The sequence below is a fragment of the Emydura macquarii genome, unplaced genomic scaffold (genome assembly GCF_026122565.2).
Source record: "Emydura macquarii macquarii isolate MOO-44397 ecotype Brisbane River unplaced genomic scaffold, CSIRO-AGI_Emac_v2 contig_1253, whole genome shotgun sequence".
In the NCBI taxonomy this organism is placed as follows: Eukaryota; Metazoa; Chordata; order Testudines; family Chelidae; genus Emydura; species Emydura macquarii.
Genome location: NW_027131390.1, coordinates 25,016,847 through 25,044,709, shown reverse-complemented (window position 1 = coordinate 25,044,709; position 27,863 = coordinate 25,016,847). Strand labels below are relative to the sequence as shown.

The window sequence follows — 27,863 nt, the reverse complement described above, 5'->3', positions numbered from 1 at the left end:
TCCGCAGGGCCGGTGGAGTTGCGACTCATTGTTCTTGTGTGCACTTTTAATAGAGCTTGCGGAGGGCAGCACTGTTTCAGAGGGAGGGAATGGCTCAGCCAAGCCATGAAACACAGATTTCCCTTTAAAAAGCTGTTACTGTAAAGCAACGCGCTCGCCTGTGTGTGTTCTAGCTATGTCTATAGACCTGTGTCTATCGTGTGAGTCGCTGACAGGAGCTATCCAAGGAGCATTGAGACTGGCTTTATTATTGCAGATTTGATTTTGTTATATTTTGAGAGAGGTTGTCGTTATTCATCTGCAGGGGCAAAGTGGTCTGGAAAGGGCTCGTTTTGATTGGGTTTAATACAGCATGAAGCTCCAAGCAGTAAGCTGCGGCTCCGTGTCGTGACCCCTACATTGAAAACTTCACCTTCAACACAAGTTCACTTTAGAGACAGTTCGAGTTAGATTGGACTTGGTGGGAACAGGGTTACGTTGCAAAACAGAATCAATCATAACGGGGGATGGGAGGGACAAGTTAACTGTTTCTTAAAGCAGGAGGGAAGTTTTTCATTGTGTGCACTGAGACTCTGATGTCAGTCTTGAACCCCGGCTCCCCGGCAGCTCGCCAGATGTACAGCTGAAACCAGGCTACTGTACTTCCAGAGTTAGCTTTTTTAAAAACCCAGCCTGCATGGGGGAAGCTAAGGAGGAAAAGGAGAATTTATAGAGTATTGCCAGAAATTAGCCAATACCGAGACAAGCACAATTAAGTCCCTTTTTTGGGTCTCTGTTGGCTGTTCTTGAACGTGAGCAAAACCTCTGCTGGGAGGGAAATACAGCATACTGCGATCTCAGCACCACAGCCAGGCGAAGGACAGACACTGCAAATTAAAATATTCCTAATGTAAGTTTTAATGCAACCCCCAGAATCTCTAAGAACACGAGTCCTGCAGTAATAGCCCCAGCATTGATGGCGCATTGTTGTGGTGTGGGTTGGTTCTTCATTATGGACAGAGGATGGGGAGGGACAATAAAGCAACTCACTGGCAGCGAAAATCACAAGGTAAATACCGTTTGTATTCTAACCGCTGCATTCTCCACCTCGGTTTCATGCGACTCTTCGCCGCCGTGCTCGAGTCACCTGTTATTTTCACATGTCCATTGCTAAGGTCTGAAAAATGTCCACACAAAAAGTGTTCATTTGTGCATTATCACGCCATGTGACGGGCAGTGTGGTTTTTAGCTGTGGTGAATTTGTAGCAGGTATTGTAGCTAGCATTTGGTTAACTTGCCATTTAGAGAGAAAATATTCCGTAGAATCGTTCCAGAGTGCACATTTCTACCATAGAGCCTGTCTTGCCTTTCTTTTATTAAATCAGAGCATTTGAACGTCGGGTTTGTTGTTCTTAATCCAGAAATGTGAGTGGCAAAAAAAGACCCCCAGATTTTGCAGCCTGAAGTCCTAAAATGTTTGAGGCTGCAGTACACAGTACTTTGAAGTGGGCGGATCAGTTTCTCAGACGTCTGTAAGTCAGTTATTTAACTATATGCCAGTTTTTAAGGTCACGTAAAGAATTACATAGAGATTGTTAAGGTCACAGAGAGCTGCACACAAAAGCAGTCCCTTTCACGTATGAACTTTTATATTGTGATTCAAATATATCTGCGTGCGTGTGGGATGGGATGGTTTCAGAATTAACTGAAATTCTGTGATTTTTTTTTTAACGTGTTCACACATCTTTCAAACCCATGTAAGTCAACAGTATTGATCTTTTTAGCCGGGTAAATGTGTAGGCAATCATTTACCATATACACTTAAAGAAACAGAAACTAATTCAGTCTCAAAATCAAAAGCCACGTGGTGCATAGTTTAAAAATAATTAAAATTCAATTCCTTTATGTACAGATTTCTGTTCAGGCATATCTAAACCAAAATGGATTGGATCTGAAAATGCACTAAATGGTGCACTGTTTAACCTCTGTTGACTAATGGGACATCCAAGACAAATAGCTCTCTTTCTGCGATGACAAATACCTGCATTGTTGTTTATTAGCTAGGCGAATAATTTCAGTTTAATTTTTTTGACTGTGCATTTCTCCAGCGTTAGCACGCAGCATGCAAATGATTCCGCGGTGCTGATGATCCAGAGCACCCTATTGTGTCTATTGCACTTTGGAAGTACCTCGTCATTCTTAGGGTTTTATATATATATATATAATGTATTGTCCAGCTGATTAGTTTTTTTCTGGGAGAGGAAATGCTTAGGGTCCAAGAGGAAGTTTGCTCACTGTTTCACGTACAGTGGAGCAATCAGTCCAGATATTGAAACTGAACTTTAGGGATCGCTGGGTCATCTTAGACCTTTCCGAGGCAGTTGACTGTTGTGTAACAACCTTGTTCGTTTCTTGTGTTAGTGGCTGTCGGTTCAGGTGTTTGGGGTGCGAAGGGACTAGCGTAAACCTGCCTTTAGCACATCACAATGGATCGGTGGAGCGGAAGGAGGCTGCAGGACCAAAACAAAGATTTCACGCAAATGCCAACCACGGTCTCAGGGAAGCGCACAGCTGCCTCCCACAGCTTCCGAGCCGGTTTTGTGTCCTGAATGAAATGACGGGAAACTCACCCTCTGGTGCAGAGGAGGGGGCTGTGGATACTTTGGGGGTCATTCCTGGCTTTGATTACCTTTTGTAACAGATCCTTTGCAAAAGACATACAGCCAAAGCAGCAAGCAGAGCGTGGCCCTTCGCACTGGGGGGCAAAAGAAGGGTGAAACGTCTCGGCTTCTCCCGGGAGCAGGGCAGTGCAAATGTGTGTGTGTGTGTGGTGGGGGGGGGGGGTGACTTAGCCGAGCAGCGCAGGCTCCTGGTGCCCGCAGCTCCTCGCAGTAGAAGCACAGCACAGGCACCGGCGGCGCTTCCTTCCACCAGCCCCGCCTGCCACCGTTTCCCCAGCGTCTCGGTGCCTCCCGACATGGATCCTCCTCTGGTGGGTAGGACTCTCCAGCCCGCTGCACCGAGAGCTGCCGCCGCTCCCCAGCAGGCGCTGGCGCTGGCAGTCCCCCGGACCGCGCGCTGCCCCTCTCTCCGGCCAGCCGGCGACCATGGGAGGGAGGGGAAGGACCGCCGCGTCCGGCGAACGCTGCTGAGATGGGGGCGGCGGGGGGGGGGACATCCTCGGCGTAACGTACCCGCATTTCCAAGGGAGACTGCAGCCACGAACGGGTTAATCCTGGTCCTGTCGAGGGCAGCCGTGTCCAGCCTTTGAGTTTAACCTTCCTAATCTTCGTGAAAAGAGCAATTTTCTTCCCTTGAACAATAAAGGCCCCTAATAAAAATCCCAGACGCTGCAAAAAGAAGTTGCTTACGATTTTAATATACCCCGATGATGCCCTGAAATGCTAATCTAGTGAGACTTCAGCCAACTGGAGAGAGACTTTTCTTTCCAGATTTCTAGTTTCTGTTACATCCTCTGGATTTTTATTTGCTACTGAACTCCGATTAAATCCAATCAAGATTTCATTGCTCTTCCCTTTTTAAATGAGACTCTAAGAGCTGAGATACATACTCCTGTACATAGGGGATACAGAGATGGGCGTATTGATCTCTCTAATCTTGCTTTTTCGCTATCTCTTTATCTAGCTAATCGATCAAAGAGTGAGCACATATGGGGTGAATATATGTGTATATAGGACATCAAATCTAAGCCAAGTGCATGTTCCTCTCTCAAATTCTCTGTAATACACTCAACAAGGCAAAGTTAGATTTAATATTCCTTCGGAAACAAATTCATCTCAGCAAATGAAAAGCAGTTTGAATAATAGGTTACAAGGCCAAGGGCAAGCAAAAATACAGAAGGTAAAATAGACGTAAGGTGGAAAAAATCAGTCTCTTCGCTGCTGGGTTTGCAGGTTTGTAAATGTTCTTTATGCTAAAAATAAAAATGTCTAAGTCCCTGACTGGAAAAGAAGAAGGAAGCAGACAGATAAACACTGGAGATGAGACTCTTTGTCAGCGTCATAGTTGTGAACTGGATTTTCAAAGGCCTTTCTCTCAAGGAATGATTGCCCCTTATGAAATAGAGCCAAGCCTATTTGCTAATTGGATCGAACCCACTGGCACGTTGAAAAACAATTGGTACCAAGTTTCTGTCTCTTCCCCTCTTCCCTCCCCCCCCACAAGCAAAGAAAAAGAAAAGAAAAAAAAAGTAGAAAAACCCAGTTCCCTGGGGTAGTTACTTTCAGGGAAGTCCCCCTTCCAGTAATCCGCAATAGGATTTTAGTGATTTAAAGCGAGTCTTTGCTTGGAGTTAAAACCGGAAAGAACTGCAAATGCACTCTGAAAACTTTTAATGAAATTACTGGCGTTATCGATTTGATTTTTATTGGGCTTCAGACGTTTTAAAAAATGTCCCTGGCGGTGGGGGGATACGGGGGGTGGGGGGGGGGGGCAACGCCTTCTGACCTCTATTGGACATTAAATTATTTCATATTTTAGAAAATAAACTCCATATATTTAAAAAAAATCTTAGAGATAAGGAGGCTCACTTGGGTGTTTTGAGAAAATCCAATAAAGTTTAGGATTTATAGATAGAGAAACTACAGGTACAGTTTTATAGGCCTTAGATATTCGTCTGGAAATAAGATCTGGTAATCATCTAATAGTTATCTGAATAGGAAACCAGCATAATCTCTGCTCTGCGCATTAGGTGAGGTACCAGTCTGTTTTGTCAATTTTTAGGATTACTTTTGTAGGTCATTATTTATAAGTTTTTCACACCTCCCCAGTAAATGGTGGCTGTGAAAGGTTGTCACAGAAGAGAGACCTCTTCCAAACCACTTGTTCTAGCCAGCTTCCACCGTTGGACACTACATTTTTAAGATAAATGTTCAAGTGTTTGGGTTTGCTCCCTCTACAAACTGTTTAGAAATTACTAGTAGTGGATAAGTAAATTGCAAGTAAACCTAGTGAATTAGGATGATTCTCTATCAGTTTAATTTATGTTTTATAGTTAGTTTAGCCTTCTGATTTGATTGCCTTAGTAATGTGAATTGCCTACAGCTGCTGATGATACAGCTTTAATTCTGTTTTAAAGGTCATGTAAACATGTGCCTGTAGCATAAGGAATGCAAATTCAATTCCCTTTTAATGCTTCCTCACATTCACTTCACAGCCTTCACCTAGAAAATTAGCCGGATTTAATATAAAACTGTTTAATGTTATGATTTCATTAAAATACCCCCTCTTCTTTTTTCAGGAAAAGGGCAACCCAGTAGACTGCCTGCGCCTTGCGTCGCATTGCTTACCACATGCCCCACACAACACCAGCACACCGAGAGACAGAACAACACATTTTGGCTAAGATCAATATACCTTTCCCTTCCTTTCCTGATAAAGACTCATTCACTTCAATTTAGGCTTGTTTAGCTATAGGTAAACAACATCCCCCTAGAACTGGAGCATCCAGCAACACTGCCCATTGTCAGAACGAGACAGAAAATGATGCAGGTGTACATTTATGGTATGCTTCTGCACAGTTGTTTGGGTCCAGATGCTAGTAATGAAAGTTTAGGCTCGAGAAGTATACATGGAACACAAATATTTGATTTCTAATGAGGCTGATTTAACAGCGGGGTACGTAGTCTTTCCACCTTAGTACGAGGAGAAGCTGTGTAAAGATCCCAAGGTGATAGGCGGAAAACTAAAATGTCTGTGCCTTGAAGACAGACGTGTTCAAATTAATGTTTAAACAGAGTGAACCCGAGTTCATACAAGATCGCTTCATCCTACTGGATTGAAAACTTTCTCAAAGGTTTATAATTTGTTTTCCTTGGGTATGGCGCTGGGTACTTTGGGCGCGTAACCTATCACGAAATACAAAGTCACTAGCGGAAAAGATGAGAGATTGCAAAGAGGAGAGTATCTGGAGAGGCTGAAAATAAAAAGGAATCTGTCTTTGCTGAAGAAAAGGGGGAAATGCGCCCCCATCATCTTTCCAGAATCTTGGTCTGGCTGTGGGGTACCTGCTTGCTCGGTCCATCCATAGCCCCTTATCAGCGGGTTATCACTGAGGGATCGGACACATTTTCTGCCGGCTAAAGCTTTGGTGAAACTCAGCTATTGCCCTCTCCGTCGCTTTGTATATATAAAAAAATTGCTTTGTCCAATTTCAAGTCCTGAGAAAAACCCAAAACCAAACTCAGAAGGTGACGACTCGGGACCCTTCGGTGAGCCTTTCAACTAGCTTCCTTCACAAAGGGGAGTGGGGAAGGGATTAACCCCCGAAATGGTATGAGCTTTTCTGCTTTGCTCACCGCGTTTCATCTGCTCACTTTAGGACGAGGGCTAGTGTGCAGAAGCAGTGACTGTTTCGTGCGGATTCTTACTAGGTACGTTTTAAAATGCTCTCTTGGCACGATAAACGAGCCCCTAGTACTCGTTACATAATGCTACTGGAAATAGTGTAAGTGCCTAGAGTCGGTCAACGCTGACTCTGGGTCATCTTTGACTTTTATTTCTGGGATTTCTTTCTCTCAAAAAAATGCCCGTAACCCCCACTCCCCCCAGACACCAAAAACAAAAATAAAAGGAAATCAACACCTGGATCTACAGCCTAACAAGCGCACGCAGTTCAAAGTTAACATCGCTGCTTTCTTTGAGCGTGCCTAGGTATCCCGAGGATTCATCCCACCACACGGTATGTTCCACAGTACTAGGAACAGAGGGAGCCCAGTTCTACTCCGTTACACCGGTCTAAATCCGGACTGGCTCCGCTGGAGTTGCTCCGAATTTACAGCGGTGAATCTCGGAGCAGAGGGTGGGTCTCCTCATTGCCTTGTCCCGCTCCTGTGTCACAATCTGACTGTTACTTTGCCGTGCTTTTGTTTTAAAATAGACCATAGTGCAAGTGTCTGTGATCTTACGCGAGCCTTTCCCATGAAGCGCCTTCTCCAACCTACGGATGTCTCCCAGGCTTGGTATTTTCCCAGAGCAGCAGAACTGAGCCCTCCCCGGCCCCGTCTCGCCTGTATAGTGCCCTCTGCACTAGTCGTTCTTTTCTCTACTGGCCTTGATTTCAGGGCGCGGATTATCGCCGCGTTCGCAGGGTGGCCTAACGCCATCCGGAAAGGAGCGGGAGCAGGAGTTCAAAATGTGACTCGAACCCCCAGCCCCGCCCTCCCACACCCCACAATAAATACAATCCACGAGAGGTGGACTGGGGCGAGCAGAGCTCGCGAGCAGAGCTCCCGAGCCGCCTGATTATCACCTGACTGCTGCCTGTGAGCAATTGATGTCACTTATGTGATCCCGCCGCTCTAGGTGTCGATTTCAATGTAGGTACATATTTTCCTTTGATGGGGATATCGGTTCCATTACACTGTCAGAAAAATACGGAGATAGCCAGCGCTTTTGGAAATTAGATATTTCAGGAATGCTCAATATGCACCAGAAAAGATCCCTGCTTGTGGGTGAGTGTAGCTGATGGGACTCTTGGAAACACTTGACCTCAAGTAGCAAGAGTAAGTGTATTATAAAAGGGCAAGAGAAAACAACTTGCCACCTCGGGATCACACTCCTTCTGGGTATGCAGGTGTCCACACTCAGGATAACTCATTGTTACTTATTTTAAATAAATCAGAAATTACCTGTATTCCTAAAAAACAAACCTGACTGTCCTTTATAGCATTTAAACTTTTGGTCATCAGTCATTAAACCACTTTGCATTTGGTTATGACAATTTTATGTTTATCTGCAGTTCCCACATAGATAAGGACAGTACTTCATGTCTATCTCCTTCACCAGAATAAATTATTTTCCCAAAACCTTAATTCTTGTAGTAACACCTCATTGGTGATTCTATTAATGTTGCACACCTCATTAAGTAGCCCCAAACACAAGGAGGTTTAAATGACTTTATTAAATTAAAAACAGCATAGAAAATCACCTATGGTACTCTCATCAAATAATTACTGTAAACTATATACATGCAGTGCGTGATTCTTTTAACAAACCTATTCATAAAAAGTGCAGGGATTCATCGATTCCAAGGCCTGATGGAACCATTGTGATCCTCTAGTCTGACCGCCTGTACAACACAGGCCATAGAACTTCCCCAAAACAATTCCTAGAGCAGATCTTTTAGAAAAACATCCAGTCTTGATTTACTTACTACCAGTTGCATTAAAATAACTTAGAGCAGCATAACTTGCTTAAAACATTGAACCACACTCATGAACTTCCTAATATGTTCTTGTATGTTTCACTGTGTGTTTTTCTTCCTTATCTTTTTTATATCTGAAGTTCTATTCCCTCCCCCGCCCCCCAATGTATTTGATCATTTTTTCAAATCCCTTGGCTAAACCAATCTCTTTTCATGCAGAGGATAAAAAGAGAAGAACTTCAAAGTAGGTTCAGGTAATTAACAGCTGAGGGGAATATAATCTAAACCATAGGCCCTGCTTTGCACCCAGGTCTGCTTTCAGAGCCAGCCGGCAAGGGAGTGCCTATTCCCAATAGCATCCAAATCTGCTTCCTCTGAACAGCTTTGCCAGGCCTCCAGTTATCACATCTGCATTTCAAACACCGTGTCTCTGGCATTAATTATTAATTAGCCTACAGTCACCCCAGAGGTTTTAAGTTCCAGCCTGCACATACTTATTCATTGACCTCTATCTTAGTTTTTGTTGGAAAAAACCCACTAGAATGCTTAATAATTTCCTTTCTCTCAGACCCTCTGTTCTAGTTTCATGGAGGGGAAACAGTATATTTTCATAGATGGAAAATCACAAGGTTGTCTAGAAATTTATTTAGAGTAAAATGCTATGTCAACGGTTTGAACAAACCCTTTCAAAAGATTTAGTGAGAATTTTGTGTACATGATTTTGCAATTGACAAATGAATTTATGGATTTCCCAGAACTGAGATATGGTGGGATACAAATAAAATAGAGCTCAGCTCCATTTGGAATATCACCATGGAGTTTTTTACAAAAATAAACTGGATGTAATTACTGGATAATGTATTTATATGATCAATCAAACTATGCTTATCTGAAGGCTCTGGAGTTAGACTACACTATTGACACCACTAAGAATGAAAAATAATGTTGCAAAGCACTCTAATCTTTTGTCATAAAATATGCATTTCATTCTCAGGAATATATAGTGTAAAAAGTCTAACTTGTCATTATTCAGTTATATTCTTCACTTAGTTTGGAATTTCTTTTTATGTTCAAATACCAACTATATTTCTCACCTCTTCTTTCTTGACCATTGTATACCTTGACATTAAACTGCCAGTTTTAAGAATGCAGAACAGTCAGATAGGAAATTGGTTATATTATTAGAATATTATCAACTTTGCAATGTTGAGTGAAATTGCAAGTGATTGCTATAGAAGGGTGTGTTGTGTACTCCATATATTCTTTTGGAAATGCATTTTAATATTACAGCATCCAAAAGAAACTGAATGAGTCCTATATTTAAACCTTCTTGTAATTATACACAAATAAACTTCCCTAACTATTGCCATGTTGTAACATTTTTATATGCTGTACTATTTCAAATTATTATTGAAACATAAAACATTTCCACTGTTTCCTAAAGGAGCGTTTACTGTGCAATTACAAGGGCATACTACTTAATTTGTTTGTCAGTCTAGAATTGATTTTTGAAAGCATTTACTCCGACCACAGTATTCTTCTGAATTTATTTTTAGTAAACTATATAGCATATATATGTGTCTGCTTGATGTATAAATATATGCAGTTAAGCTATGTCAATAAAGAAGAGATACAGATAAAATATCCCTTACCATGACTTGTGCTTCAGAAAACTATGACCTTCAGAGAGATTTAGTGCCCAATCCGGAATTCTTTAGTCAGGGGACTCTCCCATTGATTTCAATGAAATTTTGCCTGAATAAGGGACTTCAGGATTTGGCTTATTATGTGGCCTCTTATTAATTATCCTATGTCGCATAAACTGGTCTGGAAAACATTCAAAGTTCATCTGTTAAATAGTAAACATTTTAACCTTCGTTTCAAATATTAGGAACAACATTCCTGACTGAGGAGAGGAATATTTAACATCTCAGATTTAGTTCAGAGAAGAGTATTATATGCTTAGAGAAATTTCAAAATAAATCAAAGCTTAGTGCTGAAGAGGGGACCAAATCTGAATTAATGTAATTATGTGTACCAAATCTTCTGTTCACTTCTCCTACAATAACCAGGGACACTAGTCTGGAAGTAGGGATAAAATCAGAGGTTTTTTACATACCTTACCATCTTCATGCTTGTGAGACTTAGATATTAAGCCTCTCCATAGTCTGAATATTAATTAGGAACAAGAATTGAATTTATTATACAAGGAAATGGAGTGGGGAAAATTATGGAAAACAAATTACAAGGCAGGGTGGGTGAGGTAATATCTTTTACTGGACCAACTTCTGTTAGTGAGAGGGACAAGCTTTTGAGCTCTGTGTAAACTCGAAAGCTTGTCTCTCTCATCAACAGAAGTTGGTCCAATAAGAGATATTACCTCACCCACCTCATCTCTCTAATATCCTGGGACCGACAAGGCTACAACGATTCTGCAGATTACAAAGCAGTCAGTTTCAGAGTAACATCGCCAAAATGTTTTAAGATGATGAATAAATTCTATTGGCACCAGAGAGGTTTCATAGATTGAGCATTAAGGATTCTGAGTTGTGCTGGCGTTACTTTGACACATCCTAGCTGCTGTAGCTTTATGTTTTGATCGTGCCCCAAAGTAGTTGACTTCTGCAGAATGACCTTTGATTAAATACAATAAATCATGTAAGGTGGGCTTTGACATAACATCACTCTGTGTATTTGGGAATGCAAATAATTTGAAGTGTGGGTTGGGAGGGTGTCTAAATAAAACTAACTAAAAATATACCCAGAAAAGTAATCTTTAAGCACTCTAGAGAGATCACTCATTTGTTATCAGAGTGGACTGTAGCTTTCATGGATGTTCTATTGTATGGCTGATTTTACAGTATATATACAGGGCAACACTGAGAAATTCCATTATATTTGGTAGCCTTGTCTAGTCTACGCAGAGCTAAATACAAGTGATTCATGAGTCCATCCTCTTTCTCACCTTGTCACCTTCCCTCTTAGCCTCACTTCTTTCTCTCTCCCCCTTCCGTTGTTAATTATTTTTTTCTTCATTAAGATTATATTCTAAGTAGGCCAATGTAAGGAGATTTTGGAATGCAGGCAGATCCATGCATGTAGAAATCCAGTGGCCCTAACCTCCTTCTTTGGAGGGAAGAGCATAGCTGTACGCTGACTGCATTGCATCCCGTAACTTGCCTTGGGCTGAGGAAATAAGAGCTAATCAAAATGTTCCAAATTTTTGAAATTTTGATGGAAAAAGGGCAAGAATTTTTTCTCACAAATTTTTCTCACAAAGTTCTTTGCCAATTTTGGACTAGCTCTAGGGGAAGTAGATTCTATTCCCCAAACCCTGCAGAGCTTTCATCACCTGCTCCAATGACTTACACTTTGGGGAATATCTTTTGGGGTTGTGGTGACAAGGCAGAGGGAAAAATGTGTGTAAATGTACAGGACAGGATTTCACTGGGCACAAAAGAGTGTGTTACTCTTATTACCAGTGATGAGTTTCTGTAAGAAGCCTATTTATTTGCGTTCCTTATATACATATTTGCACTTTATTATTTTCAATGAAGGCACAAATGTTTTACTAAACTGGTAATACCGAACGCTTGGTTACTCTGAAATCCCAATTTACCATTGCCCCAATTCTGTCCTTCACTTACTTTCTTAAAGTACAAATGTTTGCAGCAATTTTGTAGTGCAGACCAGCCTCTACCAGGGACTGAGCTGTAATCATGGTATATATTTTGTATATTACGATTTGTAGCATGCTGATTATATTTTGTTTAGAAAAGTCATATGATTAATCCTGTCTTTAAAATTATTTGCAAAGTAATTAGAATTAAAGGGACTGTGGATTTCTTGGGCATTTAAAGTCCCCAGAATTGTCTTTTAATGAAAGCACTGCAGTAGTTGCTGTGTTCCAGGAATCTTGTCCAACTGTGTGCATCAAACATTAGGTGGGAAAGTCTCTATGCAAAGAACAGCACGTGATACAGTAGATCACTACAGATAATAAATATGTAGGATATTGGTTTAAATGCCAATGGATTCTTATTGGATTATGAACAATAAATGGCGCCAGACCCTCAGCTGGTGTAAATCAGTGTAATTGTTAATGTACCACCAGCTGAGGATCCGGCTTATGAGATTTAGTCTACACTGTTCTAAGAAAAAGATCCCTGAAAGGATGTTAGAATTACTTTGCATAATGTCTGAAGTCATCTACAGCCATATAAAGATACAATTTACCTTCTGATTATACTGGTATGGTAATGATGCAAGCTGAACTCCTATACAGAGTGCATGACCTGGAGATTGTACTATTAATGCATATACAGAGGTCATCAGTAAGAAGTTAACAGTTGGAAGTAAATTAGATATTACGGATATTTCTAATTCTTTGTGATAACAATTGGTAAATGTTGTCTTTTCTGTGGTGACCAGCGTTTGACAACCCCATTACACAATGTGTTTTAGCAAGAGGTGTGTAGAATGGTTTTTATTCAGATGGTTTTAGTCATATTTTAATATTCTAGTTTGAACATTCCAATTCTCTGAGCAAGATTGTATAAAGGTTTATGCTCACAGGGGAATTTTAAGATGTCTTGAAGTTTCTTTTAGAGATTTGAGTTAAAATGGGCTTCTTCATGGCCAAATTCTGTATTGCACCATTTGATCCAAAACCAGGCCCATTTTAACATTGTTAAAGCAGCATTAATGTGTTCCCATGTTCTGGCTGGCAGTGGCCCAACACACAGCCTCCCTGCTAGTGACAGGAATAGTCTGAATGTGGGGTTCTGCAGTTATTACTGCCAGTAGGTGTATGTGCACAAATATACGGACCATGCCTCTTGATTCCATGGCCCCACCCTGGACCATCCTTGCACAGCTCCTGTTGTGAACAGCTTATAAAGCAAGGTTGTGGGAATCAGAAGCTGCTGCTCCTGCTGCCTCCCCTCCCCCACCCCAACAGGTTTTTTTGACATGTGCCTGGGCATAACCAGCAGCCAGAATTTGGCCTATTATCTGTAAACTTATTAACGGCCTCCCATTCTTTGTGCAGTTTTTCTCTACAATTTTAACCTTTTTATTCACACATAAATCATTTAGGTGTTCTATGTATTGGTTCTTGGTTACTGTTTCGGGGTATGTATGCAATGCATTAATTGGGCCGGATCCTCAGGTAGTGTAAATCTGCCTAGTGCCTTTGTCTTTCATGGAGCTAGGCCAGTTTACATCAATTAAGAATTGGTTCCATTGTGATTGTGAATAATATGTTCATTGGGAATAAATACATCATATCCAATGTGTGAACAGCTACGATTTAAAACTTCTTTTTCTCACAACATAAAACAGGGGATGCAACTGTAGGAGGAATGAGAAAGGTATTTTGAAAATATTTGCCTATTATTATTATTATTATTATCATTACATATACTTAATCTTAAAACTGTATGTGTGTGTGTGTTTTGTAGTCACCAGAGTTTACACCTATCCAAATCACATGTACTTCTTGAAGATAATTGTTTTGGTCATTTTGGAGTTAATTGAATTTCTGGGTAATAGTAAAAAAAAGTGGCATATAAGAAGTCTTTCAAGATTAATCTATAGGTTTTAGTTAGGGAGAGAAATAAGATCATTTGGAATATTTAGTGTAAATAATTCGGTGCCACATGCTGGTGAAGGTGGGATTAACAAAATAACCACCAAAATGTGCAGCCTTGTTCTTCCGAAGAATATGTGGCACCACATTCAAACCAATGAGCTCCCACACTGCTCCTATTTTGCACTCTAAGGAAACGAAACATACATTTAGGTATTTGCAAATTGGAGAGGTATGTTAAAGGAGCTCTCCGGTGTGGCCTCATCATTTGTCACTTTTATAAGATATTAAAAGGGCATTGAAATGTATGCTGCTGGATGTGGGAAAGCTAAATGGGTGTCAGCAAGCTTCTTCTAACAGTTTAATATCATGACAGTGTTGTGTTGTGGAGTTACATTTTGCTTACATCTTTTGACCTTAAATTAATGGTACTTTTCATATCCCTTTTGTAATCGATCAGGTGTTAGAATACACTGTAGGCCAAATTCTGGGTTGATTTACAATTTACTTATTTGTGATTCACCAGGTGTAATTCAGCATAGAATTTGGCCCTATGTTTCCAGTATCTTGGTCTCATATATTTTCAATTGATTTACTCTGTTGCAGAAAAGAATAGTATAAAAATTCTCAATTTACTAAGTACAATCCTGTATCTCTAACCATGGGAAAAGAGTCCTCCAACTGAAAATGAGAAAATAAACAACATATCAAAATACTGATTTCTTGTTGTCACAACTTTCAGGCTTCTAGCTATAGAGTATGGACAAAGGCAAGACATGAAGGCCAGCATTGCTTTACCTGTTAACAGCTCTGTCTTACTTTTTTTCTTTCCTGTATAAAAAACATATCCGGCTAATAGGACAGTCACTTTCCAAGTGTATTTACTTCAAGAGGCAAGAAAAGTTGATGACAACAACAATAACAATAAGATATGGAACAATAAGACAACAACAATAAGATATGGAAAAATCCTCATCTGTCAGTTAATGTAGTAATGATCTGACACCATAACAAATCCCGTTTTCATATCTCTGTTCTAAATGATCATGTACTGCAGTTTCATTATTTTCTTGTGAGATTCATAGCAGAATGTTTCTTTTATATATCCTGTTTTCATTTACTGAAGAGATGGGCTTGGTTTGTAAAATATAAATATTGATAATTAGACCTGGATCCCACATTTTTGCATTGTTTCTATTTACAGAGACATTGCCACAAAGTTGCCGGTTTATATTGTGTCACTGTATTATATTTTGTATTACTACTAACGTGAGTTTGTCATTTAACACTCCTCCAAAACAAAAACAACCCACTCCCCACCCGACCACAACAACTTGGTGGCTTTATTTATGTTGTTTCCTACTTCCTCACAAGACTTGCTCCCCTCCCCCAGCAGCTACACTACAGAGCTTGTTGTGCAGGGACTCCATTAATCCTACATTTCCTAGATGGTATCTGAGGCACAGTGGGTTTCCACAGAAATTAATTTGTCCTGACAACAGACCTAAAGATTGGAGTCCAGGGATCACTTGGCAAATTCCCTTTAAACTGAGCACAATAATAAACAGAAAGCTGATAACGACAGTTCTAAAAGACCACACAGAGGAAGGACCCAGAATAGACTTGCTCTGTGTATATCTGTGAATACCTCTGATAACTAGCATACAGAAGCTTTACGTATGATAGGAAAACAAGTATACTGCTTCATGCATGTTTTGATATTACAGCACCAGGCAGAACTCAATTTAGAAATATAAATTTCTAGCTAACTGTTTTAAGATATATAGTAATTTAATACAAATAAAATACTAAATAGGAAACAGTATCTAAGAAGCTGTTCAAATTTGCATTTGAACTTCATAATTGTATGACCAGGTTTATATAATTTTCTGTACTTTAATGTGGTTCAAATTTTATCTGAATATTCTGCTGTCAAACATTTTAAGAAGATAAATAACTGATAATATTACATTTTGTAAAGAATGAATCGAAAATTACAATTACCCATGATTTATGACAAATATATTTTCTTTACAACCTTTTGTAAATGTGTTGACTTTTGCATTTGGTTTGAATTGTCCTTCTACGTAATAACTCCATGTAAGGATAAGAGTAGCTTAAAAACATTACTATTTTTCCCTCTTCGTTTGGTGCATGTCAGAGAGTCATTGTTTTTCCAAAGTTTAGGTTTTTAAAATAATATTTAAACTGCATGTTGAAATATATACCAATACATTAAGTGAATTAACATTAATTGGATAACTTAGCACATATAAGAAGTAAGAACATTTCAGCATTTTGTTATTTGTAAATAGAGAATCTTGGATTTTTGGGGATGTTTGTAATTTATAGTGTGTTAGTAAACCAATCCCAGGTCAATTTATGAAAAACTATCATAATATTATGAACTGAGACTGCAGAGTGAGGTAAAATATGCTTAACTTTTTTCACCACTCAGGCATAGGATATGTAACAAAGTGAGTGATGCATTATAAAGAGGGAAATGTAGAAAGACAGAGAAAATGGATTTTGGTCCCTGAAAAACATTTTGTAAGTAGACTAATTTTGCTTTTAATGACCAAAATACATTATGAAATAACAGCCTCTCAGTGCACAAAAAAGAATATGAAACTATGCTAAAAGTAGGGAACTAGTATGGTTGACAGGTATGGTTATACACCTAAATTGCATGAGTCACATATGATTACTTTTAATGTCTCAGATATTTCCTTCTAGATGGAAATTCTTTAATATACTTTTACATGAAATCCTCATATTCAATGACAATCATTAAGCACAATATATTTTCCACCAATTTTTTTTCAAGTAAAAACGTGCATGTGCTTGAGATAAGCAGAAATATTAAAGTTGCAAATCTACAGTGCCTGGGGAAAAAAGATACCAGGTAACTGACCCAATGTTCCAGTATGAAGTGACAGCTCAGAATGAAGGGTCATGTTGTGGTTGTTTCTATATCACTACGTAAGGCTGGGTGGCAGGCTGCCAGTAGCTGTGTAGTTAAGGGTTTGGAATGCATGCTGACCTTGGCATTTGAGATGCTGGGAATTTATATATAAAAGTTCTGTCTTACATACTTTTCCAGCACAGTTAATGGGCCCAATTCTGCTTTCATTATAGGCAGTGACAAAACTACCATTGACTTCAATGGGGGCAAGATCAGGCCCATTCTTCAGGTGCTGAACTAGCTGCAGAGGTGGGGTATGTTACTCCTCACGTGTGATGTATACTGCATCCCCTTCTTGAAAAATAAAAGCTCTCTCTCATTATTGGCTTTAAATTAGTTTGTACACTAAGAATTAATTAATTGCTGCTGACATACTTTTAAAATTAAATTCAGAATGAGTGCAATTTATATTTGTCACACTTAAAGAACTCTATTGTACTGAAATACAGAAGATTTGAAAACAACTATTTAAATGCTCTCAGGCTCCTCTTTCTTGTTTCTGATGCAAGACCAAATTGACTTGCTATGCCTTTTAGTTCATAGTTCTGTAACAGAGCAAATGCACCAAAAGTAAATCCCCCTTATATCAAAGTCATTCCATGCATTTCAATATACAAGCTATTAGGTATTTTGAATTTGGACCAATCAGCCAATGTTTTTCTCCAACAAACAGTTTTCTAGTGTGCTTTATACATTTGATTTGAAGGACTGTGTATTATTTGATGTTCTTATGAGATAAACAATAAACTTTTGAATATGTTTTTCCATTTGAATAAAAGCCTATGGATGCTTCACCCTGCATCCTAAAGCCTGATTTCCCTCGGGACTCATTATCATGCAGCTCACATTGTCAGTCACCTACACTGTTGAACTTGCTATCACATAACCTTCAAAACATTACTAGTTATTATGTGTCATAGGGCAGATTTATGATAAACTAACTTTGAAACAATAATGAATTCTTGTTCTGTTCTGTTTCTGGCAACATTTCTGGTAATGTCATCAGATTTAATTTTTAAACTGTGAGTTACATTTTCCTCTTATTCTGTCATATAGACCAGCCCCCTCCCCGACTGAAATATTTCCCTCCCTAAACATGGTTTATGATTATTTGAGCACTGCCTATAAAGAATGTAAATGAAAACACTTGTCTTTAAGCTACCAAACTGCTCACTAAGGTTCATTATGGCTCAGATCCGTCCTTTGTGATTAAACTTTTAGAACTCTCTAACTTGGTGAAAGTTGAAGAAACTTAACCCTTATTTCAGCAGTTAGCCTTGACCAACCAGCATTGTGAATACAAGGAGAAAGTTTATGGGCGTAAGTGACAGAAACATTTCTCAGTATCATTCGTGCTGCTAGTGTCTTGAGATTTCAGCTGAGGCACTAGTCTAGTGGTGATAAGTGTCAATAGCATCATTATCTTAAGAAAACACAAGCATGTTTTACCATGGCCCAGGACATTGATCAAGGTTTTCAAGAGGGAGTCCCTGAGGTTAGGCCTGTAAGTCTATATATTTAAGTATCTTAATAAGTGGCCTGATTTTCAAAAGTGTTGGGGCACACTTGAATCCCATTGAATTGGGTCAGTGCTTACTCAGCATTTTTGAAATGATAGCCATTGGTGTTGTGACCTGTTGTGAGATCTTAAAACAGATATGAAATTAATACTGATAATCACTTTATAACTAGCCTGTAGGTACTTAGTATGGAAAATACCCGCAAAGAAAATGTGCAGTAAAAAGTATTCTGTGGCACAAGTCACTACTGTGGTTAATTTTGATACAAATCCGTTGGACTCAATGGAGCTATGCTGATTTACAACTGATGAGGATTGGGCCCGTAATGTCTGTAGGATTTGCACATCCTATGAAGTGAAGAGAGCAACAATGAAATTCTGAAACACATTTCAAAGACCATATTGATTTGAGATGTTGCTCAGATATACTAGAGAGAACTGCATGGACAGAGTGTTTTCACTAAGGTGGAGTTGGTGGTTTAGGACTAAGGGCTGGTATTGTCACCTTGGACAAAATCACTTCCTAACCTGGCTATGCTTCTGTTTCTCCAAGGGCACTCGGGGCGAAAGTTTCATATCATTCTGTCTATTAATATTTATGTAGCAATTCAGGAGGTAATGCATTGCTAAAATATAACTTGGAAATGCACCAAATTTAATCACTTTTAGTGCTTGAAATTAAGTATTTCTACGCCAGCTGAAGGGGGAGGGTAGCAATAATTAGAAGAATTAGAGATAGTTTTAGGTAGAATATAAGCTGCTTTATAAATAAAATATACTAAAAGCATCCAGAAATAGTTAGGGCCAGATCCTGTAAACATTTACTTATGTGTGTGTACTTGTGTCCCATCCAGTCAATGGAGCTCTTCATGCATCATTTGGATGCATAAGGAGTGGCAGGATTTAGCCTTTTGTATTGTGCAATTCACTTCACCTTAAGGCAGCCAGAATATTTTTATCATGGGCACGACTTACTTTTGCAGCTATCTGCTTGCATCAGAATAGTAATATAAAGACTATGAAAGACCACGCTCTCTCCCCTCCAAACTTTGTGCAAAATCAGCTATTACTGGTGCTGGCCCTTTTAGGGTTAGATACTAAGGCTATGTCTTCACTGACGCTGGCAAATTCACCGCCGTCAGATCGACTTCTCTAGATCGACTGAGCGGTCAGCGAAGACCCGCTCAGTCGATCCAGAAATCAACGTATTAAGACCACCTTCTCAAGTAGCATAGCGCTGCATCGATGGGAATGCAGTTCCCGTCGGCGCAGTGCAGTGAAGACGGCGCGCAGAACGGAAGCACAGAAGTCATCGAGAGTTACGCACGTTTTTTGCATAGTTTGCATAACTCCTGTCGACTGCTGCCGAATCTCCGAGGTAAGTGAAGATAAGCCCTAAGAAACAGTTTCCAAAAGATGTTTTAACTATTGTCATCTAAGGTTCTTATACAACATTCCTTATTCACACAAGATTGCCATTGGTTTCAATAGGATTTTGTAATGAGCAAATAGCGCTAACCTCAAACTAAAGCAAAATAAATTTAATGGAAATAAAAAATCAATTAAAATAGTTTTAAAAAATCTGAAAGAGTAAGAAGTCCGAGGAGAATGTGGTACTCACAACAAAATACTTTTTCCAGGTCATTGGGCTTTATTGTGTAATTTTTGGCAGGATTATTAACTACATCATGTGGCTACATCACATCATGTTCTGAACTATAACATGAACAGAGCTGATCAAAGTGAAAATGCAAAGGCACAGGGCATTTTAAAAATGCTTTATTCTGAAAATCGTTCTAAAACTGTAAAGAGTTTACATTGTGAAAAAAGTCTAATTCTGTAAGTACTCAATCATTTCTTTTGGATGGAGCTGTTAGAAAATCTGAATAAACAGCCCAATATCCTCACTGCTGGCAGATTGCCTGTACATTGGAAGAAATTACCGATCCAAATATCTCCAGTATAGTTTAACTCTGCTTTCAAATATTTTTTACTCTTGACGACTGAAAGTATTAACTACTTGAGACCAAATCTTCAGTTCTTGTAAATTAACATATCTCTGTTGATTTTAATGGCGCTTTCTCAGTTTATACCAGCTGAGGACTTGAGTCTTTCTGTACTTTATTTCCCTAATTTTCTCTCTTCCTACATCAAAGTAATGCTATCAGTAATATTCCTAATAATACAAACCTCTGGATTATTTGATAGCTCCAACTTCAATAACATATAATCCAAGTAATTTGAATATTTCTATTAAAGGTTACATTTACCCTATACAAAATAGGGTTACATAGGACTTCAGCGGTCCCACTGGCCTTATTCTGCATAGGGGTGAATTTCACCCCAAGTTAACAGTTTGGTGTACTAGCATATTACACATTTTACATTTCTATGAAACAATAGCTCTGTGGAACAAGTGAGTAAGTAAACTCATCAGGATGTCAACAAAATGTTAATGTCATTTTTTTCTAATTTTAAATGCATATTAGTGCTCAAGAAAGAGAGAAATGGGAGTGCTGTTTTTCAAGTTTTTAAGGGCTGTCAACTCTTCTGCCCTCAGTCAGAGCACAGATGTGATGGGGTGCTGTATGCAGGAACAGAGGAAGGATGATACCTTATATGTGTACTGGAAATATGCAAGATAAAAGCAGGATTTTGTATGTCCATTTTAATTTATATGCTTAATGTAAGGGTGCATTTTATGTAGCTGTTAGATTTTGTGGTGTGAACATTTGCAGAATGCTAGACCCCCCAGATGAATGCAGGAAAGTGCTGTGAAGGTTTCCATACGATCTCTTACTTTAGGTGATACAGAAGAGAGCAGTTTTTAGCAACAAACCATGGCCTGGGACTCTGTACATAGTATACTTCCCATAGCAAAATAAGTAAAAGTCAGGGTGTTCCATGATTTATCCCTGCTATTGCTTTGCCATATTAGAAAGGGAGTGTGGCAAAGCAGAAAAGGGAAGGAAGCAGGGAACTCTCTCTCTGGCATGCTCCAATGGAAAACATGCATTGCATGGATTTGTCCAAGTAAGTTAATGCTAGTCAGAAGATTATTAACTTCCTGTTTCCTTGGAAGGGTGGCATAAATGTTTGTACAGTGGCCAGGACAATGGGGTTGGGACCTCTGGATGCTACTATGATAGGAATAATAACAGTAGCTGCTGGGGGCTGGGAGATGCACACTTAAGGCCGTCACTTGGACAAATGCTACTCTCAGTTACACTGAGGTAAATCTGAGTAACTCCACTGAGGTTTCGCCAACAGATTTACACTGGTTTGATTGTGAGCCGAATGTTGTGCATCCGGTCCGGGCTGGGCTTTCTGTTTCTGTATGTCTGTGTATCTGATCCTTTTGTACTGCTGCTGGCCCCAGGTAACTGCGTAGACAATATAATTTTTCTGTATGATTGTGGGATCTACTGTTCTTTTTCACAAAAGGGCTTCCCTTCCATTCATACTTTACATAGGGACTAAGGACATGGCCCATAGTTTTCTCACGTGTATCTCATACCTGCTACTCCAATCATGAGCAAAAGCTGCCTTGTGGTGACAAACTGTGTTGGTTTTGTGCATTGTTTAAGCTCAAGTATTGCTCTAATTCACTGATCTATACTAGATGGAAAACACAGCCTCTGGGCTGCTATAAACTATGCTGTCGTAGTCACAAAGAACCATTATGCCAACTGGAGCACACCCTGTGGTAGGGGCTGAAAGAAAGAGTGTGTGTGGGTGGGGGAGATGAGGATGGGGGAGTATATGGATTGGTGTAAAGGAGCTACAGAACAGTAAAGAATCTGGCTCATTATATATAGCTGATATATATACAGGTGTTATGATTAATCAGTCCACAAATAGCCTCTGTTACTGGTACCTGAGTTATCACAGTTATGTGCTGTTTCAGGCATAGGACAGGTACTGTACTGTACACATGACGTATCTCAGGTACTACTGTGGAGTAACCCTGTGTAAATGTTGACTCCCAAACGCTTCCAAACTGTTCAGCTCAGAAGGGTTGGGTCTTTGCTTCTCGTAATCCAGATCCATTCTAGTATTTTATCTTGTGTTGCAGAGCAATTCTTCAGCTCTGCTTCTCTGTGTAACCCACTGATAAATCATTTACGATCATTCTTTTTAAGAACAGTAAAAGTGTCACATTAGCTGACTCCTAGAATGATTGCTTGTCTTGTTATAGATATCTGTTGACCTGCTTCTTTAAAGTTACAAGTCTGCAACTAACTGCTCTCTTAAGCCAATCTACTCCCTTCTTTTTAATGAAATTGTCCCTTTAGCCCTTTTCCAGAGCTGACTTTTCAACAATAACATTAGAAACATTGTGCTCGTTTCTTTCCTCTGCTAACACCTTGCCCAGAGCTAACTTGCAGCTTCACTCTGTCAGCTGTAAGATATAGATATACTGTTGTCTTAATTACTCATATTTCTCCTGCTGCTCATAATTCTGCTTGTTCCACCAAAGAGCTCTTCAGAGAGCTTTACTGCTTCCTTTTTCCTTTCTTTGGGGGTTTAAAGTTTGTCAGATGTATAAATGATCCTTGTTGTACAGCCTTGGTTATGACAGCATCCTTTGTGGTAGAGGTTTAGGGGATGGGAGAGCTTAATAAGAGTGCTTTTGGATAGGAGCTCTATGGCAGAAAAGAACATATACCACCATGCATAATAAAGCACCAGACACTGCCTATGGCAAATCCAGTCTCTAATGGCTATCGAATCAAATCGAATAGTATCCATCCATCCATCCATTCATCCCTCTTACAGTTTAGAAGCTGGTTGTCAGTGGTAAATGTTTATTTGATTCTCACTCCTTATCACTGGTTATTTATTGGCAATTTATTTCTTCCTACATCCAATCTACTAATGTACTTCTGCGTAAAAATAGTGTTGAAGGAGGACCAAAAAGTCCAACCCCCCCCGGTGGAATAGCTCTGACACTTAATCCTTTTTGGTTTCAGCTTCCTCTTTATGAATGTATACTATTGTTTCAGTTATCTATATTAATTAACTAACTAATCCTTCTGCTATTGCCAGTTGAACACCCTTGAGTAAACCGATGACATGATGTCCCTGTTTCATAGGCAGAGGTTCAAATAAGTTTTGTCAGGCCAGTGAGATCTCTAGCAGGGAACATCCTTGACCTCAGTCCTTCATTTACAATTACTTGATATCTACTCTGAGAATTGTGCCTTTTAGAATATAACAGTTTAACTACAGTGGCATGTACGGTATTTTTCATAGATAGAATATATCTTAGTATTAGCCTTGGCTGGTTTATGATCCAGTGCAGAAAGTACCATCATGTTTTTATTTTGCTTGAACAGATTCAATGGGAATGAATACATTGGACATTAATACATCAGGGCTTGTCAAGTCACTATAGTTAAGAGTTGGTTACTGTTTCCATTATAAGGCTTTCTGAGATGCTGAAGCTGTTTGAGATGATTCAGGGCTTAGAAGCTGCTCAGTTATGTGTGTTCTGCTCAAGTATGGCCTGTACTCCAAAATGTGCCTTTGATTTTTCTGGTTTTGTTAGGGTGGTTTTTCTTTTTTTTTCAGTTCAGTTGTGAACATGTTGGGCAAGTGTATCTTGGCAATCATTACAGCAGGGGTGGTCAATAGGCAGATCGCGGACCAAATCTGGATTGTCAGACGCTTTTGAACAGACCCTGAAATCTTTTTATTTACTTATTATGATCATTATGGTTGTTATTTTTTATTATTTTCTCTGGTGTCTAGACTTTGACTATACCTTGACCAAAACATTTGGACCTTGAAAAAAAATAATAGACTACCCCTGCAGAACAGCATCAGAGAAATGAAAAACAATAACACAAGGAATTACCCTAGAATTGTCTGGTCTTAAAGCGACATTAAATAAAGGTCAGTAGCCTACAAACAATAGGCTGCAGTAGGTTCATGGCCAGACTCATCAATTAGCACAGGTGTGACTAAAGAGGCTGTTAGAGGAGCTAAATGGAAATAGATGAGAGAACTTAATAAGCATTGGAACTAAAAAGTCATTCTGTTTTGTATGGAAGAATTGTGGGCTAAGGAAAAAAATCTCAAGTTAGCACTGACTTTAAGCAAAGGAAAATGGACAGGAGTTTTAGTAAGGGAAATAAAACATTGAATAGAAAAACAAGTCTAGAAAAACATGTTTATAGTAATGGATGTCAGAACCAAAAAATGCCATTTGAACAACACAATGTAAGTTCAGACCTAGGACTAGCCATGCAAAAGTAAAACAAAAGTACTGATGAATTTGGCACTTCTGGGGGAAAAAAGTGTTCCTTGCTGTGGACAGCGTTAGAGTACATAAATAATAAATAAATAAATATATCCAGGCAAGGAAATGTGCAGCTTAACCTGGACAGCTCCTGAACTGGATTGTTTGTAGTAGTAATGTGCATTTACTGGTATATGATAACTTTCCTTTGAGATTCTCAGAGTGCTTTACAAACATGGGTGAATTGAGCTAGCTGGTTAAATGCTATTACACTCATTTTACAGATGAGTAAACTGCCGTACACCAAGGTATGCTAATTTTTTTCAAATATGGCCACTAACATTGAGTGTCTCAACTTTTGGATGCCAAACTTGAGACACCAAGGTTTTGATCGTCAGAGATGCTGAGTCTCCACAACTCCAGGGGAAGTACATGTTAACTCTGGATCAGGGGCACCATTTATGGGGGTGGGGGAAATAGGAACCCCCCCTGAGTTTTCTACAGCGGGTCTGATCAACGCGCATGTCCTACTCCCAGGCAACCTGAGTGTGGAATGTGAGTTCAGCAGAAGAGAGGGCCTGCTCCCAGCTTGTGTCCCTGGGGCAGGGAGTCAGTATTTTGTTTACAAACAGAGGCAGGGTTATTAAAATAAGAAAGGGCTGGCGATTAAATTAAGGATCTGAAAGTCTTTAGATGAGCCTGTAGACAGGAATCCCTCTGCTGGGAGATGGTGGAGGGGAATGTTGAAGAGAGAACATAGGAGACTCAGAAGAAATACAGCCACACCCTCTGAGCCAAGGTTACATTCAGAAAAAAGGGAGATGTGAGATATCTGTGAGTGGGGGCACTGATGGCAATAGAAGTTTTACCTGATTAAGGACTGGAAAATATGATTCCCCCAACCTTTTTTTCAAGAGGTTGAGCTGCCCTGTGTTCCTGTGCCTGTTTATTTTCCTTTCCTGCCTGCGGTGGCCCTGATATACCTCAGAAAACTCAATTTTTTTCTCAACTTTAAAATATGAAATTTTCTTGGTGTTTGGTTTTAAATATTCTCTTGTGAGAACTGCAACTCAATCACTGTAGTGTTGTGTTTAAGAGCCTTCTGGAAAGTAACTAACCTTTAAACAGAACAAATGACAAACAGAAAGCAGTGTTGCCAACTCTCATGATTTTGTCATGAGTCTCATAATAATTATTATTTTCCTTAAAGTCCCGGCTCCTGGAGTCAGTGGATATATGATGATTTCAGCCTTGTTTCTTAAAGGAAAAGTGAGTTTCTAACCCTGGTGGCTGTGGAGAAAGCTTCAAAATGTGACCTCAGTGCATCCTAAAGGCTCAAAAAGCAGAAGGCAAATAAAAAGAACACCAAATCTATTCTTTTTACATAATCTCATGATTTTTAAACCAATCTTACGATTTTTGGTGATCCTCTCTCATGATTTTTGATTATTTGGGGTTGTCAATATTGTGAAAGTGACTTGAAAGTATCAGTTTCATTCTGTTTAAAGTCAGTTTCTAGTCTATTATTGTAGTTAGTATGGGGACACTCCCTATAACCGCAGGCAGGTGCAGTATAAACTCACAGGGTCTTGCCCTAGTAGGATGCTTCCAAAGGTGAAATGATGTATTCCAAACTTGGTGAACTGCAAAAAGTAAGTAGCCTAAATGATAGAAAGAAATCTAAATTTTTCTATCGCTGCAATTGTTGTATTCAAGAGTTTTTAACAAAGTAAGAATATATATTAAAATTTTAAACCTAACAATCTCCCTTAAGTGACTTGACACAAGATGTCAGAACATGTTAGTATTAGATGTGAGTGGTCTAATATTTATTTATTTTTTCTTTCTTTATATAAGAATTAGATACAGTGCTCCTATTAGTTAATTTCTAAGTTGTTATTTGCCAAAAAGACGTAGAATTTTCAGGTGCCTAAATAGCCCCTGGAATTATGGTTAAAGTTGCCTCCTTCCCCAAATCTGAAATGGCACCCATGCTCTGGATGCTCAGCACCACTGGGAAACAGGCCCAAATGTGTCTCAAACTGGGTGTCCAAAAATGAAGACATCCAGTGAGTGGCCACCTTCAAAAATTTTGGCCTAACTTGTCCAGAGTTACACAGTGTGCCAGTGGCAGAGTCAGGAATCTCTCTCTGTCTTGAATTTCAATCTTCCTGCCAGCATTTTGACCAGTGTATAGATTCCCTTAAAAATTAAACTGTAAACAGAACTGAAGTATTTATGCCTCTTCAGGTGACATTGCTCATTGCTTTGGGGTTTTTTGTTGCATTATTGCTATTTAGTTGAAAAGTCCAAGTCATCAGTATAAAATGTTTTCTAAGGTCACAATTAAAGTAATTTTTTTTAGAAGTTCACACTTAAGGAAGAAGTTGATTAAAATGTGATTTGTGTTTTTAATATATAACATTCAAGTGAGCTTTTATGCTTTCAGGTAACTCGGGAACGGAGCCTTTAAAATTATCTTCTCCCTCTACAGCGAATAGTGGATTGATGAGAAAGGGATTATGTCAATAAAGGAATTTCTTATGCATTTTTTTCTGTTGAAATGCAAGGGAACATTTTGTGAAATATATATAATATTATTTTTAATTGTCACTCCTGCCCAGGCACTCAGAGCACTCTGTGGTAATATAATAAAAACACTATGGCCCTGATCCCACCAGAATTTATGCACATGCTTACTTTATGCACATGAATGTTCCCATTGACTTTAGTGGGATGATGCATGAGTGTAAAGTTAAGCATGTGCCTTTATTTTTGCAGGATCAGGGTCTTAAATGGCCATTGCAATAAAAAGTCAAATGAGAAGAACAATCAGAGGGAGTTCATATAGGAAAGGGGAAAAGATCATAAATCAGAAGACAACAGTGTCAGAGTGATGGTCTAATGGATAAGGCATTCAGGAGACCAATGTTCAATTCCCTGCTTTTCCAGATTTCCCATGTGACCTTGAGCAAGTCACTTAATTCACTCTGTGCCTCATTTCCCCACCTGTAACATTGGAATAATACTTCCCTACCTTACAAGGGTGTTGTGAAAATAAAACCCACTAATGACTGTGACCCTATGGTAATAAGGGCAGTGTAAGTACCTAGATAGATAAGAAAATGGTCAATCAAACCAAATATGGGGGGAAGGGCCTGAGGTGGTGTTTAAATATGGAGTGGAATGGATGTAAAAGAGCGTGCATATCATACTTTATGGTCCACTGCAACATGGTTGCCTAAGGTGTGATCCCTAAAAGGCAGGTGGTGTAAGTCTGTTCTGTTACACTACAGATATTGTTGCAAAATATAATTAGGTACTAAATATTTGAGATTTTAAAAAGTTAAACATACCTCTTCCCAGAAACAAACTTTTTCAGGAGTTTATGTAGTATTTTGG

General features: G+C 39.2%; 1 long non-coding RNA gene across 1 annotated transcript in view; it reads left to right on the top strand.

Moving 5' to 3' along the window:
• Nucleotides 1-27,058, top strand: part of LOC137153228 (uncharacterized) — a 50,766-nt gene extending 23,708 nt beyond the window's left edge. Inside the window, exon 3 of the long non-coding RNA XR_010919725.1 lies at nt 26,911-27,058. This is a non-coding gene — a long non-coding RNA (uncharacterized lncRNA). The remainder of the gene's footprint in view (nt 1-26,910) is intronic.
• The last annotated feature ends 805 nt before the right edge of the window (nt 27,059-27,863 follow it).